The 17,946-nt window shown below is 36.2% G+C and overlaps 1 pseudogene; it reads right to left on the bottom strand.

The window, feature by feature from the left end:
• Window positions 1-5,821: 5,821 nt before the first annotated feature.
• Window positions 5,822-16,883, bottom strand: LOC131490546 (elongation factor 1-alpha 1-like; annotated as a pseudogene).
• Between the last annotated feature and the right edge of the window lie 1,063 nt (window positions 16,884-17,946).

Raw genomic sequence — 17,946 nt, 5'->3', positions numbered from 1 at the left:
TGGCTCGGAGCCTGGAGCCTGTTTCCGATTCTGTGTCTCCCTCTCTCTCTGCCCCTCCCCCGTTCATGCTCTGTCTCTCTCTGTCCCAAAAATAAATAAAAAACGTTGAAAAAAAATTTTTTTTTAAAAAATAAAACTTTACATGTATGTATGCTGAATTTTAAATTCTATCCCTCCATGTGTTTTAAGGGTGCTCCATTTTAATATACAAAATATATCTCATCTTAGTTTTTGAAAATGTTTATATTCATGCAAATTATACTAGCACATTTCTTTAAAAAAAAGTGTACCCTTTTGTTGGATTTTACAAATAAACATTTTTGTGACTTTGTTTTGATTTTTCCCCAATTAATTTAAATAGAAATAAATAGAGTTGAAAAGAGAATTGACCTCTCACACACTTAGAAAGAGATTTATTGCATCTTGTGGATACCGCTTAGCTGGAACCGTTCTCTCAATGGGAGGGAAGATAAAAACAAACAAACAAACAAACAAACAAACAAGAATTATCTTCTCTTGCAGAGATGTGTCAAATTAAATGTGCTAAGAGATGTGGTAAAGAATGTGAAGAATTAAAAATAATGCTTGGCTATTAGTGTTTTCTTCCTACTTTTGTTTACTCCTCTTGAATTATGCTTGATATTATTTGGGTATCAAGTTTTCTTATGGTTTGCAGTGAAGTCAAAATATATTTTACACAAATAAAAGAAAATATGGGGGAAAAGGCAGTGAAAACATGGCTCAGGGATAATATCCAAAGCTTATTTGTTTGTGAGATTTGGGGGCTTTGTAACTTAGAAAGCTCCTTGTGATGTATTAATTAACTGAAAACAGGAACGTATTGTGTCCAAACAGTGCATATATTGAGAGGGTGCCGTGTGCTGGGAGGGCCTAAGCAGGCAATTGTGTTGTGAAACCACAATGAAAAGACTCAGGCAGGAAACAGCTTTCTGAAAATTGCACCTTTTGATGTGTTGGTGACACGAAATTGATGGAGTTCGGTGGAATAATGACTTTAAACATTAATCCTTCCTTTCCTCAGACAGGCAGTATCTTGAGGTGCTCATTAGGTCTCATATGGAAAGAGGATTTAGCAAAAAAAATTTTTTTACCTTTCACAAAACTGCTAAGTATTTTTGATATACATGATTATTCTGCTTGGGGGTTATCTGGAGCTGGTAAATCTGGGAGGAAGCAGGTCAGAATAACACCACTTGACTCCATGAGAATCTATACGGTGAGGTGCTATGTGGTGCATGGTGCACACTAACTCAGTGCTGACTGAGCCTCTGGTATTAATTTAATCTCAAAAGCAAAGCTTTTACGTTTGATCCACTGGCCTTCTCTTCACTACCTTGCAGCCAAAAGCTTTCTTTTATAATAACTGGGATTCTAGTTTCCTGGGGTGCCTCTGATATCATGGCTTTTAGAGGAACACCACCAGAAATGGTATAGTGCAGAGCAGTACAAACACAATGCTTTCACTTAGTGTGCATATACTAATTAGTTGCCAAGAGTTTTCAGATCAGCTTTAAGGAAGATTGGTAGTTGTTTATTTTTAATGTTTTCATAGGGAATTCAATTTTCTTTTCCATTTGCAGCATTTGTGAGAAAGGTATATAGGTGCCAATTACCTTTCCTATGTAATAAAGATTGGATAGTTGTTAAGTGAGTCAACATACCATCAAAGCCTCATTAATGAACAACTAGATGGCTGAACTTCATGCCTTTCCTTATACTATGTCTTAACTAATGTTGAAACAGGTGTTTGAATAAGAAAACTACTTTTGTGTGTGTATCTGTGTGTCTCTCTCTTTGTGTTTGTGTGTGTGTGTGTGTGTGTGTGTGTGTGTGATTTCACTGATGCATGATTCTCTAATAAAAAGAGTCATCATGTGGTGCAATCTAGCATTTTAGGATTAATACAGCCAAGACCAGGAATTGATTTAGTGTTAGAATGTATGAAAACATGGAAAAGGAGGGTTTGAAAAAGCTGGATATCAAAATTTTAAAATTAAAGGTTTTATGATGGGCTAATTTTTAGATGGCTGTTTGTACTTCCAAAATAGTAGAATTTTCCTTGCCTCAGACTTTGAAAGTGACCTTCCCTAGAAAGAGTATGGGAATGGAAGTTTCAGGAGTAATCTTTCTGCAAATAAATGGCCTATCTGACCTAATTGTGGGGTCTTTCTATCTCTCTTTCTCTCTCTTTTCTATCACTTGGAGAAAAGCTGCGTGGGAAGCAAAAATTCCTCTTCTCACTATGTTTTGCACATTGTCAGAATTTATTAACACAGTATTTTCAAAAGAATGACAGGGTTATTAGACATTTCATGGCAGAAACTCAAAAACAATTCTGCATCCTGTTTGGTCAAAACTTGTAAAATTTTCAAGAACCACAGAAGCACAAGTGGCCTTCCAATGCATATGTTAAAGGCAGACCTGCCAAGATGATAGAACTTGAGATTGAAAGAGAAAAATGGAAAGTCAAGTGTATAAAGTCATATTATGCATTAGCATGTGTGGGGGGTAGATGCTATTATAATTTACGATAAACAAAGGCTCACAAAAATCCACATATACCTTCATTTAGAAGGCCTAACCTACAGACACCCCATATGGAACATGGTCTGTGTCTATACCATGCCAGAAAAATTAACTATTTAAAAATAATATGAATAAATTTTGAAAATTTAGTCAGTAAATTGATTGATTATTTTTGCCTTTGGTATGTAAAAAAAAAAACTTGTCTGTCTTCTTTTTTTTTTCCTAATGTTGACTAATAGTTTCATTGAATCAACTTAATTTGTATGTATATTATTCAACAATATGAATACAAAATAGCATTATTTATTGGCACACTAGTAGTTAAAGAGTCTTTGTTATCTAAACAGAAGCTATTGTGTTTCTTTAATTGAAAGACTTAGCTTAAGTTTAAGAGTTCAGTTTTCTTTTTACCAGGTTGCTATGAGCTCCTAGTAAAATTTCCTTTACCTTCCATTCTCTGGTTTCAAATACAATGCTTTAGAAAAATCTAGGGAGGCACCTACGTGGTTCAGTCAGCTGAGCATCAGACTCTTCATACAGGCTCAAGTGATGATCTCAAGGTTCCCCCAGACACTTTGTGAGATCGAGCCCCAACTCCCTGCCCTTGAGCTCTGAGCTGGCAGCATGGAGCCTGCTTGAGATTCTCTCTCTCCCTCTCTCCCTCTCTCCCTCTCTCCCTCTGCCCCTAGTCCACTCATGCTTTCTCTCTCAAAATAAATGAACCTTTTTTTTAATCTATGGAAAAATTAATCTGAAGAATAATAAAACAAGTTAAAATACATAAAATACAGGGGGACCTGGGAGGCTCAGGTGGTTAAGCCTCCAACTCTTGATCTCAGCTCAGGTCTTGATCTCAAGTTTGTGAAATAGAGCCCCATGTCGGGCTCTGCACTGACAGTGTGGAGTCTGCTTGAGATTCTTTCTCTCTCCCTCTACCCCCCCAAAAAAAACAAATACACTTTTAAAAAATAGATAAAATACAGGTCACTGTTCAGCTTGAAGGGGAAAGGAGGGGATATTTGTTTTGCAGATGTATATTTATGTCCATATTTACATATTTCCCATGTATTAATTCATTAAATATTTAGTAAGTACTGATTTGTCTTGACCACAAGGTCTAGACCCTTACAGATACAGGAAACACAAAGATAAATATGACTTAGTTTCTATCATCAAGGAATATGAAGCAAACAGTAGGAGAAAGATAGAAAAGAAATTTGGGAAAAGAAGGCTTAATTAACTGTATGACATAAGCCCATGTACATTAGAGTGAAATACCAGGAAGGTGGTGGACGAATCCACCAGGCCTTTTAAGGGGTGGAGCTGATCAGAGACACCTCAGTGATGAGGTATTTTGTTTGATTTTGAGCTGAAATCTATGGAAGTGTATGACAGGCCAAGAAAAGGGCACACTAGAAAAAGTCAGGTTAGTTTTACCATTATGGTCTAGAGCATAAGAACATACCTACAAGTGTAGGATGAGACAGTAAGAGAAAATACAGAGGTAAGATCTTAATTCTTATAGAATGATTGTTAGCTTATGTCTGCAGCCAAGACCAATCATATGACAAAATTATGAAATAATGGATTTTCTTTTGTTATCTAAACTGCAGCTCTGCTGGTGAGACGCCCTATTTTTATAACCCAGAATTTCTTGCTACCAACAGTGTTGTAATCTGTCAGTCCCCTTTCGAATTGCTTGTGCTTGGTTCTCACTCCATCCCATCTCTTCTACTTTGTGCTCCATTGCTTCTCACTTAGTGGTTGATGAAAAGCAATCTCATAAGCTAATTCTTACTAAGGTTTAATTACTTAACAGCTTGATTATTAAATCTCTAAGGGTATTTGGATTTTGAATAGAGGACTATTGGATGTTGTCTTAATTCAATACAATTAATGAGTGGGTTTTTTAGCAAAGGAAGACATTTTGTTGGGGCACAAAAGGTAACAGAGAGGAGTATTCCAGAAATATTTTGTATTTTTGAGGAATCTCAAGCTCCTGCAGAAAAAGTATTGTATTTGGAGTTAAAATCCCATACATGCCACACCAGCTAAATTGTTCCTTTGGGTAAATCACTTTATGTCTTTGAGTCTCAGTTTTCTCATCTTTATAATAGAACAGTTATACTAGGAATGCTAGGATCAATTGAGAAGTAGGAAATTCTTGATGACATACAAATGTACATTATTATTATCATTCAGAAAAAAATTAGATTTACCTACATTAAAATAATTTTTTATTCCTAAGGTTTTGTTAATTCAATCAAGTGCCTATAAGGACAGCCACTAAAAAGATAGCTGGATTTGTAAATAATAAAGTTTATCTTGTATACATGTATATGAGCTTTCTAAATATATTGTTTTCATCTTAAAAGTTTTTTTTAAATAATCAACAAAACATGGAAAGAGGAACCCGTGAATAAGAACAAATTAAGAAATAAAAATACAGTATGGCCTTAAGGATGGCTCTAGGAAGAATAAAGATGCAAATTAATTCATAATTATAAAAATACAAAAGGAAAGTAAATGGGAATTTAAGTTGTTTATAGAATCAAAACACATGGTTAGATGTAGATATCTTACTTAGCACATACTGCATAATTAGTATACGATAAGAAGAAAGGTAATTATTTAAATCCTATTGTCAAAGGTGGGAAAAAAGATACAGTATTATTGCACTATTACAGGTAAAATAAAGTGATACAATCTACCAGGCAATTTGAGAGTCCTGATAAAAATTTAACATGCATGCATGACCCAATTAGCTTTGGGGTTTGGGGCTTTTTTTCTCATTAAACTTCTGTTTTAATGGGTTTCAAAATTCTGTGACAGATTTTTGGTCAAGTTGTCTCCATTAAAAAGTATGGATTTAAAAACTAATAGGTTGAAAGTGACACACACACACACACACACAAAACCAAGTGGTGCACAAAATATTCTCCTTTCCTTCTGAAGGTTTTATGATATATTGTTATCATTAACCAGTCATTTACTATTAAACTTAAAAGGTCAGTTGACACAAACAGCTCTGAGATGGTTCTTCTACCAGTTATTAAGACTGAGGTGGGGGTACCTGGGTGGCTCAGTCAGTTAAGCATCTGACTTCGGCTCAGGTCATGATCTCATGGTTCATGAGTCTGAGCCCTGTGCAGGTTCTGTACTGACAGCTCAGAGCCTGGAGCCTACTTCAGATTCTGTGTCTCCTTCTCTCCCTGCTCCTCCCCCACTTGCACTCTAAAAAATAAACATTTAAAAAACTTTAAAAAAGAGACTGGGATGGCAGGTATTGGAGATTATATTTATTTAGCCTTCTAAGCTTTCTGAGCAGACTTGGTGACCTTGCCAACTCCAGCTGCCTTCTTGTCCACTGCTTTGATGATACCCATAGCAACCGTCTGTCTCATGTCATGAACAGCAAAATGCCCGAAGTCCTCAACACACATAAGCCTACCAGGAGCCATATCAATGATGGCAGCAGCACTAGATTTCAGGAACTTGGGGCCATCTTCAAGCTTTTTTCCAGAACAACAGTCAATCTCCTTCAGCTCAGCAAACTTGCGAGCGATGTGAGGTGTGTGACAATCCAGCATAGACACATATATATCACTGATTTGGCCTGGATGGTTTAGGATAATCATCTGAGCCATGAAGCCAGCTGCTTCTCCTGGTGGGTCATTTTTGCTGTCACCAGCCACATTGCCACAATGAACACCTTTGACAGATATGTTCTTGACATCGAAGCCCATGTTGTCCCCAGGAAGAGGCTCACTCAAAGCTTCGTGGGCATTTCAACAGACTTCAGTTGTAACATGGACTGGAGCAAAGGTTGACCACCATGCCTGGTTTAAGAATACCAGTCTCCACTCAGCCCACAGGGACAGAACAAATATCACCAATTTTGTAGACATCCTGGAGGGGCAGACACAAAGGCTTGTCAGCTGGATGACCTGGTGGCAGAATGCAATCCAGACCTTCAAGCACTGTGGTTCCACTGTCCTTGCCATCTTTATGGGTGACTTTCCATCCCTTGAACCAAGGCATGTTAACACTTGGCTTTAGCATGTTATAACTATTCCAACCAGAAATTGGCATGAATGCTACTGTGTTGGGGTTGTAGCCAATTTTCTTAATGTAGGTGCAGACTTCTTTAATGATTTCCTCATAACTCTTCTGGCTGTAGGGTGGCTCAGTGGAATCCATTTTGTTAACACCAACAATTGGTTGTTTTACATTCACTGCATAAACCAGAAGGGAGGGCTCACAGATCTGCCCATTCTTGGAGATACCTGCTTCAAGTTCACCGACACCAGCAACAACAATCAGGACAACACAGTCAGCCTGAGATGTGCCTGTAGTCATGTTTTTGATAAAGTCTCTGTGTCCTGGGGCATCAATGATGGTCACATAATACTTGCTGGTCTGGAATTTCCAGGGAGATATCAATGGTGATACCACGTTCATGTTCAGCTTTCAGTTTATCCAAGACCCAGGCATTCTTGAAGGAGCGCTTTCCCATCTCAGCACCTTTTTCACATTTTTTTTTTCGATGGCTCTTTTGTTGCTACCACCACATGTGTGCATCAGATGACCAGTAGTGGTAGACTTGCATGAGTCTACCTGTCCAATGACAACGATGCTGATTTGAGTCTTTTCCTTTCCCCATTTGGTTTAGGTTTAGAGGTGGTTTTCATGACACTTGTGCTCTGGAAGCAAATCTTTTGGCTGCTGTTATTGTTTTTGTTTTTCATACAAGTATGTGAGTACACAAGGCACCTTGGTTTCTAACAGTGATTGTTTAGAGACAACTGAATATCTTTCTGTAGAGAAATCTTTAAAACAATTTCAAAACAGAAAAGGAGAGAATGCAACAGATAAATTCTGGTAAAAGAGCAGCTACCTCACAAAAAGCTCATGATTTTCGGGCAGAAGAACATTGCCTGTGAGCTCACTGAAAAGTGGATGAAACTGGAGAGACTTCATACATGATATTTTGGAAATCATTTGGAAAATGCAAGATAAAACAAGAGAAAATTAAGTAAATGCTCTCCTTTACATAAAAGGGGATTTGTGGTTTCTAGACTCAATAAGCATAAGTATGAGATCTATTCCACAAACCTATATCATGAATTTTCAGATATGTATGTTGTTATCATTTTGATACGTTACTAAGACATTTTTGTTTAAACTAATGTGATTTATTTTCTTGACAGATTTGTTAGGCTGGTGGATCAAAGAAATGCCACACACAGCTTATATTTTCACTCAAGCAAGGCATTTGGCAAAATCTCTGATTCTCTGAGATCACTGGGTAGTAAGGTCTTAACAATCACTTAGGAAATACCTTTGGAATGTGAATGTGGGACACAGAGCAAGTATCATTGCTAGTAGTATGGGCAGAATGTAAGCAACAGAGAAAATACAGGCAGTGAGCTAGCATCTAAACTTTGAAATCAAACCTGAATATGAACCCAGGTTCAGAAAATGCCTTACCTATTCAATGATCTGTCAATTTGGTGTTGTTTAATCTCTCTCCAGCCCTCAGTTTTTTTCTTATGTCATTTGAGAATTAAAACATTGCCTACCTTAAGGTCATTGAGAAAACTCAAGAGGACTGAATGACCAGTAAGTGCTTAATAAGATGACCAGCATCAAGTATTATGATATTAAAATGAATACACAGAAGATACAATTAATTAGAAGCACTCAGGCAGAGTAACAAAGAGTCTTTATGTCTTTCCACAACAGTAGCAGCAGAGGCAGAAAAAATTTGAATTACCATAATATCATATACTGCAAGGAAGAAAGAAGGATCTTCCCAAGAAGGGTGATGAGCACAGGACATTCTCCTTTGGACTAAAGAAAATTGGAATTGAGACATGCTATTGATTATTTACAGAAATCTTTATTTTTTTTCTCTAAGACGCTTGTTGTATAACTTCTCAGTTTTCAATATTTAACATTTACTACAAGTACACTTCAAATAAATATTCAATATCTAAGATAAATTCGGAATATGTGTTTCTTATCTCCTAAGAGAGTGTAACATAATTACTAAATAAAAACTCAAAAGGATGAATTGTTTCAAACCAACAAAATAAATATAAAAGTGTGGTGAAATGTATTGCTGCCACAACTTTAGGCAGGGTCCTCAACTTCTTGTGACTTTCTTATTGTTGTTTATATGTAGATAAAATTAGGGATAATTATGTGATTTTAAATAATGTAATCAAGATAAAATGATTAGCATGGTCATTGGCTAACAATGAACAACCATGAAAATGAATGCGGTTTTCATTATTATCAGATGAAGAAATTAATAAACACCTAATATTTAGAACAGAGAGGAGTGGTTCATTTTAAAACCCTAAATAGGGGACACCTGGGTGGCTCAGTCGGTTAAGAGTCCGACTTCGGCTCAGGTCATAATCTTTCGGTTTGTGGGTCCAAGCCTGGCATTGGGCTCTGTGTTGACAGCTCAGAGCCTGGACCCTGCTTCGGATTCTGTGTCTGCCTTTCTCTCTCTCTGATCCACCCTTCCTTGTGCTCTGTGTCTCTCTGTCTCTCAAAGACGAATAAACGTTAAGAAAATTTAAAAAAAAAGCACCCTAAATATTGTACTCAATGGCAAGTGCCCTGTGATCCAAGAGCATAAAAACACCGTGAAATAGATCATGGGATCTCTTATTGTATTAAATAGAAGTATGGTGTTTTCATTAAGAGAAATAATTGTTTCACTTTATACAGTTAAGATATCATGTAGGAAATTTCATTCTGGTAGTAATATTTAAGAAGGACTTGAACAAACAATAGAGATAGTAAAGAAGCTGGAGCACTTAATGACTTGATTTGGAAAAGGGAAACACTGAAAGGGAAAAGTAATGCTTATCTTCTGGTATCTAAAGAGTTTGTACTGGGAATGTGCAATAAATTAGGATTAAGTGGAGAAAGTTGTAGGAATCAGATTTTGAGCAAACATACAGACAAATATCTAGTAGTAGATTTGTCTGACAGCTCAATGATGTTTTAGGGATTGGAATCTTCATTTTTGACCAGCTTTTAGTGATCTTCTTTCATACAAAATAAGGGAAGGTGGTACACAAGATGCTTGCTACCAATTTCCCATTCAGAACCTAAGGCATGTATTCTCAGCCAGCCAAGGACTCTTCCTCACTGGAGCACAGGTATCCTTTAATCTATAATCCTGATAGAATCCCTTAAATGGCATTTTAGACAGCGACTGCCAATCACTTAGTATGCCATTTCTGTCTAAATGATCTCTAAGGTTATTTAAATTCTAATACCTCATGATATTAGTGTTTAGACCATATTTTTTCACATAGAATACAGGTCATTAGGTCTGCCATTTACTTATATAAAAATAAAGGGAGTAAAATTTTCAACCAACATTGTAATGTCTTATTCCTAACAATAAATGATTTTGAGATAATTCTCATTTCTCAACAGAACCACCAGATGGTATGTTTTCTAGACAAGTCATATTTATAACAATGTATTTTTACATTTTGCAATACAACATAAAGCCTAATAATAAGATCTGAATTCTGCAAATACTAGACAAATCTGCAAGTATAACATTCTTCTCTCCTAGCGAACATCCTGTGAATTCATAAATATTTACATATTACAAGTTATAATTATGTAGCACTGGGGAAAAGGGAAAATGTAACTGTATATTTATATCTATAAGAATATAAAAGAACATTCATAAATTACAAATGTGCATTGTTCTAAGAAAAGTACCTACTGAGCTTTTGTATCTTAAGGCCAATACATAAGACATGTCTCTCCATCCCCCCAACAGTGGAATAAAAAATTATAATTGTAAGTTTGAATGACTATTGATTGCTTATTATAGTTTCTATTAATAGTTATAAATGATTATGTATGAGCACATCATTGTAGGTATTTGATAATGTAGAAGGGAAAGTTTGTATTGCTACAGGGATAATCCTCCTTAAGAAACTGACAAGCATTATTATAAAAAATACTGCAAAGTATGTATTTGCTCTAAAACAATTACCTAAAATAGTGCATTTAAATGCTATCTTCTTCTTGCTTTTCATACTAGGCATTCCACAGTAAATTCTATATCACAGATTAATCTGACCACTAATAAATTTCTGCTAAATAAAAGTGAATTTTTTAGAAATCTGTGATGCATATAACAGATTAGCTTTGAGTTATTCCAAAGCTTTAAAAAATGAAAAGTAATAAATGTTCCCTACACTTTCGCATTATTTTCTACAGAAATAATCATCATTTACATTTGTTTTTTATTTTAGTTTTCATATGCTCCTTTTCCTACCATTTTCACTACAAAATGTTCCAACAATTTAATTATTTCATACCTACATTTTTATGCACATCTCTGCAGGTACATTTATGTATTAGAGTAAATTCAGGTCTTAAATAGTCTCACCTCTGAGGTTGACAGCTCTTATGTGGCAGTGACCTCCAGTCATCTGATCAAATTTTGGGTTACTTACTAGTTATAATCAAATATATTCTCATCTCTTATTTGAACAAATCATACAGAAATTGAATACAATTTTTATGAACACTAGCAATATGTTCACTTCCCTGATAATTTTGACATTAAAATTCCATCTTAATAATCCCATCCTTCAGGCTTTGCAGACTCTTAAGGTATTAAAGCAAAAATTATCCTAAGCAGTTAGATTATAATGTATTTAAAGATTAGACATTTCATGTTGAATATTAACTGCTCCACTTCCCAGGAAAAGAAAACTATGCTGATTTTCTTCTTCTACAATTTATACATTTCAAAGGCCAGCTATCCAAGTTTCAAATCATATTGCAGGAAAACATACTTAAAATGACTTGAATGTTCTGTAGAGTTTCAAAGTATAAGTAACAGCATATTAAGATACATTAGAAATATTTACAGCAATTATTTAATTTTATTTCAAAATAACATACCATAGAGTTATTAAAAATTTAACTATAGCCAATACTTCATAGATAGAATATTACTTAACTAAAGTTGTTAAATTCTCTATTGAAAAAAGTAAATATGCACCTTGTTAGGTATTAGGTAGATATTTATTGAATATGCCCTTTGTAATGTAGAATGAGAGAAATTAAAGACAAATGTGAACTAGCAGATGAGGAAATGACCTTTTGTATTGTTTCTTAGGATTAAAGAGATAATGAAATGTCATCTATTACTTCTTTTTACTTCTGGAAATTATTAATATGATCAGTTCATAAGGATGAAAGCCTGTCCTAGTTTGAATTTCTCTAAAGAACAAAATTTTGAGCCCATCCATACACTTCAAAAGTGGTAACTTAAACAAAAGTCAACATTTTTTTTTTCTAAATCTTGTCTTGGTTCTTTGGCCAAGGTTCTAGAAGGTATGACAAACATGTTCAGGATGACAAACATTTACTCACATACAACTTAAAGAAAAAAAGGTGCTATGAATGTTTGTGCCTTTCTCACAAATTAATATTCATATATTTAAACCTAATTTCCAACATGATGGTATTTGGAGGTGGGCTTTGGGTGGTCATGAGGATGGAGCCCTCATGAATGAGATTAGTGCCTTTGTATAAGAGACCCCAGAGAGCTCCTTTACCACTTCTACTATGAGTGGACATGGTTAGAAGATGTTATTTATGAACCAAGAAGTGGGTCCTTACCAGATACTGAGTCTATTGGAGCCTTGATCTTGGACAGCCTCCAGAGCATGAGAAATGTATTTCTTTTGTTTTTGGTATTCAGTTATAGCAGCTTGAATGGATTAAGGTAGAAGGCTTGCAAAATAATAAAAAACATGTTTCCAGTAGCCCGTGTTTCCTGCTTCTGTCACTTCTGATCAAAGGAGAGAAATAAGAAGGATAACTTGGATAGAAATATCTACAACATATACCCTTTGGCACAGTATATGCCAATGACTTACATTAGGACCTTGGGTTGCAAGTAACTCGTTCTGTGAGTGTTCCTCAAAACAATCAAACATTTCTATTAAATTTTAACTTTATAAATGAGTGATGTCTTGCAATACGAGTAGTACATGATACCAAACATCACATGATCATGACTGAACCAATGGTTCTCTCTCTCTTATTGTGGGATTGTGGGTGATTCCCTCCCGTGCTCAGATGCTCAGTCTCAGGCTACAGTGTTGGGCAGAAATCGGTGATTTTTCAGAATGTTGGAAGTTGCCCACAACTGGCACTAGTGTATTTTTGTCCTTTAAAGCATCTATGGACAGTCTCTTGCTTTTCTATACAGGAGTAAGCTTAGGAATGCTTTGCTTCATTCTACGTCAGGCTGCCTGAAGATATAGACCCTTTCCTTTACTACTTTATTGCCAGTTACATTAAATATAGTATATGATAGAGTTTATTAATACTGTACCTTAGTCAACATCCATGTGAGCTTATCCAATGGCTCTTAAGCAGAAAAAGGTTGAAAAGAAAGGTGGTAAGAAGAAGGAAATGATTATGGTGGAAGTTAAGAAGGAAATCATCAAGAAGTACAAACAAGGTATGTGAGTGGCCAAATTGCAAGAAGTCTACATAGACCATTTGCACAATGTTAAAGAAGAAATAAGAAACAAGAGGGCTAGATGCAGCTAAAGGAGTCACGAGAATATCAAAGCAATGGCCACATTTCTAGAAGATGTAGAAAAGTTGCTTCTGGTTTGGATAAAGGAGAAGCAAGTAGCAGGTGATACTGTGACTAAGAACTTTATTTGCAAGAAGACAAAGGCCTTGTACACTGACCTGGTAAGTAAACTGCCAGATACGTCAACAGAAAATGAAGAAGGATTCAAAGAAAGCAGCGATGGTTTGATAACTTTAAGAGGAGAAGTGTTGTGAGGCATGGCAAGGCTGTGAGTTCAGATGCTCAGGCAGCTGATGTATTTGCTACTGAGTTCCAGAAGCTCATGGTGTTTGGGTGTTACCTGCAGGAGCAAGTTTTTAACTGTGATGAGACAGGGAGTTTTGGAAAAAGATGCCAAAGTGGACCTACATTACAGAAGAAGAGAATGCAATGCCTGGTCACAAGCCCATGAAAGACCATCTCACTCTCTTGTTTTGTACCAATGCAAGTGGGGATTTCAAAGTCAAGCCCTTGCTCATGTATCATTCCAAGAATCTATGAACCTTCAGGAAATGCAAGGTGCAGAAGAGTTAAACGTTATGTAGAGGTCCAACAGCAAGACCTGGGCCATTCCTATCTTGTTCATTGAGTGGATCAACAAGGTCTTCTGTCCTTCAGTGAAGAAATAGCTTTTAGAAAAGAATCTGCCACTCAAAACCTTGCTGGTTATGGATAATGTTCTTGCTCATCCTCTAGGCTTTGAGAATGACTTACTGGAGGAATTCGAGTTCATTAAAGTCAAGTTTCTTCCTCCCAACACCCCCCCCCCAGTCCTCCATCCCATGGATCAGCAGGTCATTTCAAACTTTAAGAAGCTTTATACCACATTTCAAACTTTAAGAAGCTTTATGCCAAAGTACTATTACAGTGAAAAGTTCGAGGTGACCAAAGGAACAAACCTTACCCTCCTAGTTTTGGAAAACTCATTTCCACATCGTGAACTATCTCAAGATCATTGATAAAGTCTGGGATGTGGTCACCAACAGAGCCCTCAACTCTGCTTGGAGAAAACTGACCTGACTGCATTTTTGGATTTGACTTAGAGGGGTTTGCTCATGAACAAGAGCCACCAGTTGTTGATAGAATTGTGCTCCTGGGGGAGAGCTTGGGGCTGGAGGTGAATTAGGATGGCATTCAAGTGCTGGAAAAGGAACATGGCCAAAAGCTGACCACCCACGGACTGATGGAGCTGTGTTGCGAACAATAGCAAGAGGTTATGGAGGAGATCTCATCTGCAGAGGAGGAGGAGAAAAAGGCAGAGGAATCCCTCACTTCAAATGAGATTGGAGAGATGTGTAAAAGGTGGGAAACACTGCAAAATTTTGTAGAAAATCACCATCCAAATAAGGCTGTAGCGGTGTGGGCAATGAACCTGTTTAACAACAAGGCAATGTCACATTTCCACAAAAATCCTCAAAAGGAGACAAAAGCAAGTGTCATTGGATAGGTTCCTGTTAAAGTTGCATGCAAAGAAAAAGATTCCATTGAGTCAGTAGAAAACAGTGATTCCATTAGTGATAGTGAAAGTCGTCATACACAATAACCCTCCTGCCTTGTCTCCCTCATATCAGCCATGAAGGTTTCCAAAGGTAAGTGCAAGTTAATTTGTTTATTTTTCTTTATATTTTGTATTTTCTTTACTATTTTGTATTATATTACAGTATTGTAGTCATTTGTGTGTGATTATTTTGGATTGAGGAATGAATCATCTGGATTTCCATTATTTCTTATGGGGAAATTTGTTTGATATACAAGTGCTTTGGATTACAAGCATGTTTCTGGAACAAATTGTGCTCACAAACCAAGGTTTTACTATATCTTATTTTGTACCCATTAGCAAATATCTTCTATTTACCAAGTTCCATTTCTCATCATTCCCCAAAAAAGATAAAGATAATAATTCTTCATTTTTTTACTTATATATGTCTATGCAAGTGTGTGTGACAATTAAATAGCGTAAAATCTCATTTTATATTGAGTTGACTTTATTTCAACTGCTAATTATTTTGTTTTTGTTTCGGCTCTCCTAAAGGTACATTCTAAAGCCAGATTAGTGTGCAGGTTGTTTGTTTGGGAGGCTGTGACAAGAAGTACCTGAATGACAAAGGGAATGAAAGAGCAGGAGGAAAGATGTTTTAGTTCTAGTTTACTGTGTAGCAAACCACTCCAGAATTAGTGGCTTGTATTCATTTATATTTATTTATATATTTTTTTATTTGTTAATTATTATTTTTTTATTTATATCTAACAATTATGTGTGTTGATTGAATGAGATCAGCTCTGGTTTTTCAGTCGGTCTCGCTTGGGACTTCTCAAGGGGCCTCTATCACTAGAGACCTCTGCTGGAGTCTTAGGACAGCATGATATGATTAAGCTGGCTCTCTGTAATCATAGGGTCTCTTATATTTTATGTGACCGGTCTCTCAACATGATGTTTCCAGTAGTATGTTGCATAGTCACACTTCTTATACGGCATCTCAGGATTTCCAAACGTGCTAAAGAGGAAGCAGACATGTCATTGTGAGAGGTGGGTTTCAAATTGCAAAGTGTCACTTCCATCACTGGATGGAAGAGGAGACTACTCAAGGACATGCATACTCAGAAGGTTGGTTCTTTGGTGGTTTTCTTTGGAGCTTCATAGCTACAAAAAGAAAGTCAGTACATTGGAGGTAAATCAAAAAGTTTACTGTGGGTAACAACAGGATGAGCCCTTCTGGGGATAACTGGAATACATATAGAACTATCTTAGAATTTCCTCCCTTGAGAGCTGCGGAATATCTACTAATTTTGGAGGGGGACTTTGTTAAAGCAACATTTTTGAGTTGACAGAAGGCACTGGAATACAAGGTCCTACGGGGATAGGGGAATAAATGTATTTTGTACAGCTTACAAGTATAACAAAATTGAACACTCAGACCAAGGAACAAACTTTATCAGTTTTTTTTAAAGTCCTTGTGTTTCTTCTCTCCATTCATATTTCCTCCCTACCCCCAATAGAATAGCCACTATGATAAATTTTGTTGTAATCACTTCTTTGCTTCAGAAAAAAAATATTTCTTCAACAAAATTTGTATTCATAAAAATTACACTGCTTAATTTTTATCTATTTTGTAAATTTATATCAATGGAAACATACAATTTCTATCTTTTTGCAACATGTTCATTCATTGTACATTGTTTTTCACATTCATATGTTTATGCTTAAAACTGAGGTTCATTTGTTTTATTTGCTCTGTAGTATTTCATTACATAGATCCATTTTACTGGTGAGCAATGTTTTCACTGAATCCCCCAGAAAATAAGAGAGCATGCCTTCTGTTTCTTTACTGGGAGGTGGGATGTAATCCCATGAAGGCCCCGATGGTGGGGACGCAAGTGAGACAGGAAAGGAGTGTAAGCAGATGAAATGGGGCAATGCTGAGCACTCCAGAACTTTGAAAGAAAAAGGCATCCAAGGTGTCTCTAGACATGTTGAAAGTTGCCTCTGCTCCTCAGAATGATCTGTTCGGAAATGGGATAGGATGAACAAATAATTTATCAGCATCTTCTCATTACCTTTATTACTGCTCAGAATTTACCTCACAGGGCACTAACTCCATAGCACTTCCAGGTTTGGGTCCCTGTCCTCTACAGAAAGATGCTGAGGACGCCAGATTTCAAACTCCACAGGGCACATACTCATGGACGTCCAGAAGTAGTGAGAGACCCCAGATCCTCCATGGAGTGTGCTGGGTTGAGCTTTGATATGATATATTTATATTACATGAGTAAATGAATGCATGCAACAGTTTTTAATAGATAACTTCAATAAAGTTAGGGGATTTTCAGTGTTTTTGTCGCTTGTTAACATTTTATCATAAAGGTATATACAATATTATTGAAGAGTTTCATTCATCTATTGAGAAATCATGTTTTTTCTCACTTAAGATGTTAATATGGTGAGTTATATCATTCCACTTATAACTTGAAAGAACTCTGCATTTCTGAGGTAAAAATAATTTGGATATGAATCCAAATTATTGGATATGAGTGGTATGCCACTCATATCTTTTTTCAAATTCACATTAGTGAAATTCTCTTGGTGGTCAACTCTTTTATGTCATATACTAATATAACACACATGTTCTTAAAAATCTATTTCTCCTAGGTGTGTAATTGGAAACAGCAAGTTTTTGTTTTGTATACACAGTTTTGTGTATTCTTTCAACATAAAATGATGCCAAACATCAATTTAATTGCCATTTTATTGTTCTACCAGTCTGTCTTTAAATTTTTTTTATTAGTTTTCTTTATCTTTGAGAGGCAGAGAGAGACAGAGCATGAGTGGGGGAGGGGCAGAGAGAGAGGGAGACACAGAATCAGAAGCAGACTTCTTGCTCTGAGCTGTCAGCGCAGAGCCAGATGCGGGACCTAAACTCATGAACCATGAGATCATGACCTGAGCCGAAGTCGGACGTGCAACCAACTGAGCCCCCCAGGCGCCCCAACACCAGTCTGTCTTTAAAATCATATTACTAATAGTATTTTAAGAATCTTCTCAGCTTATTTGCTGATCACTATCTAGTATGAATTTCTTTCATTTATCTTGCTTGGGTTCTATTTGAATTTCTGAATATGTGGCTTTGTGTATTTCATAATTTATGAGAGATTATTAGCCATAATTTATTCAGATATTGCCTCCTCCTTACCTATTGCTCCTTTTTAGAACTCTGGTTATGCTAATATTTGAGCCATCTCATTCTGTC

The sequence above is a fragment of the Neofelis nebulosa genome, chromosome 2, assembly GCF_028018385.1.
Source record: "Neofelis nebulosa isolate mNeoNeb1 chromosome 2, mNeoNeb1.pri, whole genome shotgun sequence".
In the NCBI taxonomy this organism is placed as follows: domain Eukaryota; kingdom Metazoa; phylum Chordata; class Mammalia; order Carnivora; family Felidae; genus Neofelis; species Neofelis nebulosa.
This window is presented reverse-complemented; position numbering and strand designations above follow the sequence as displayed.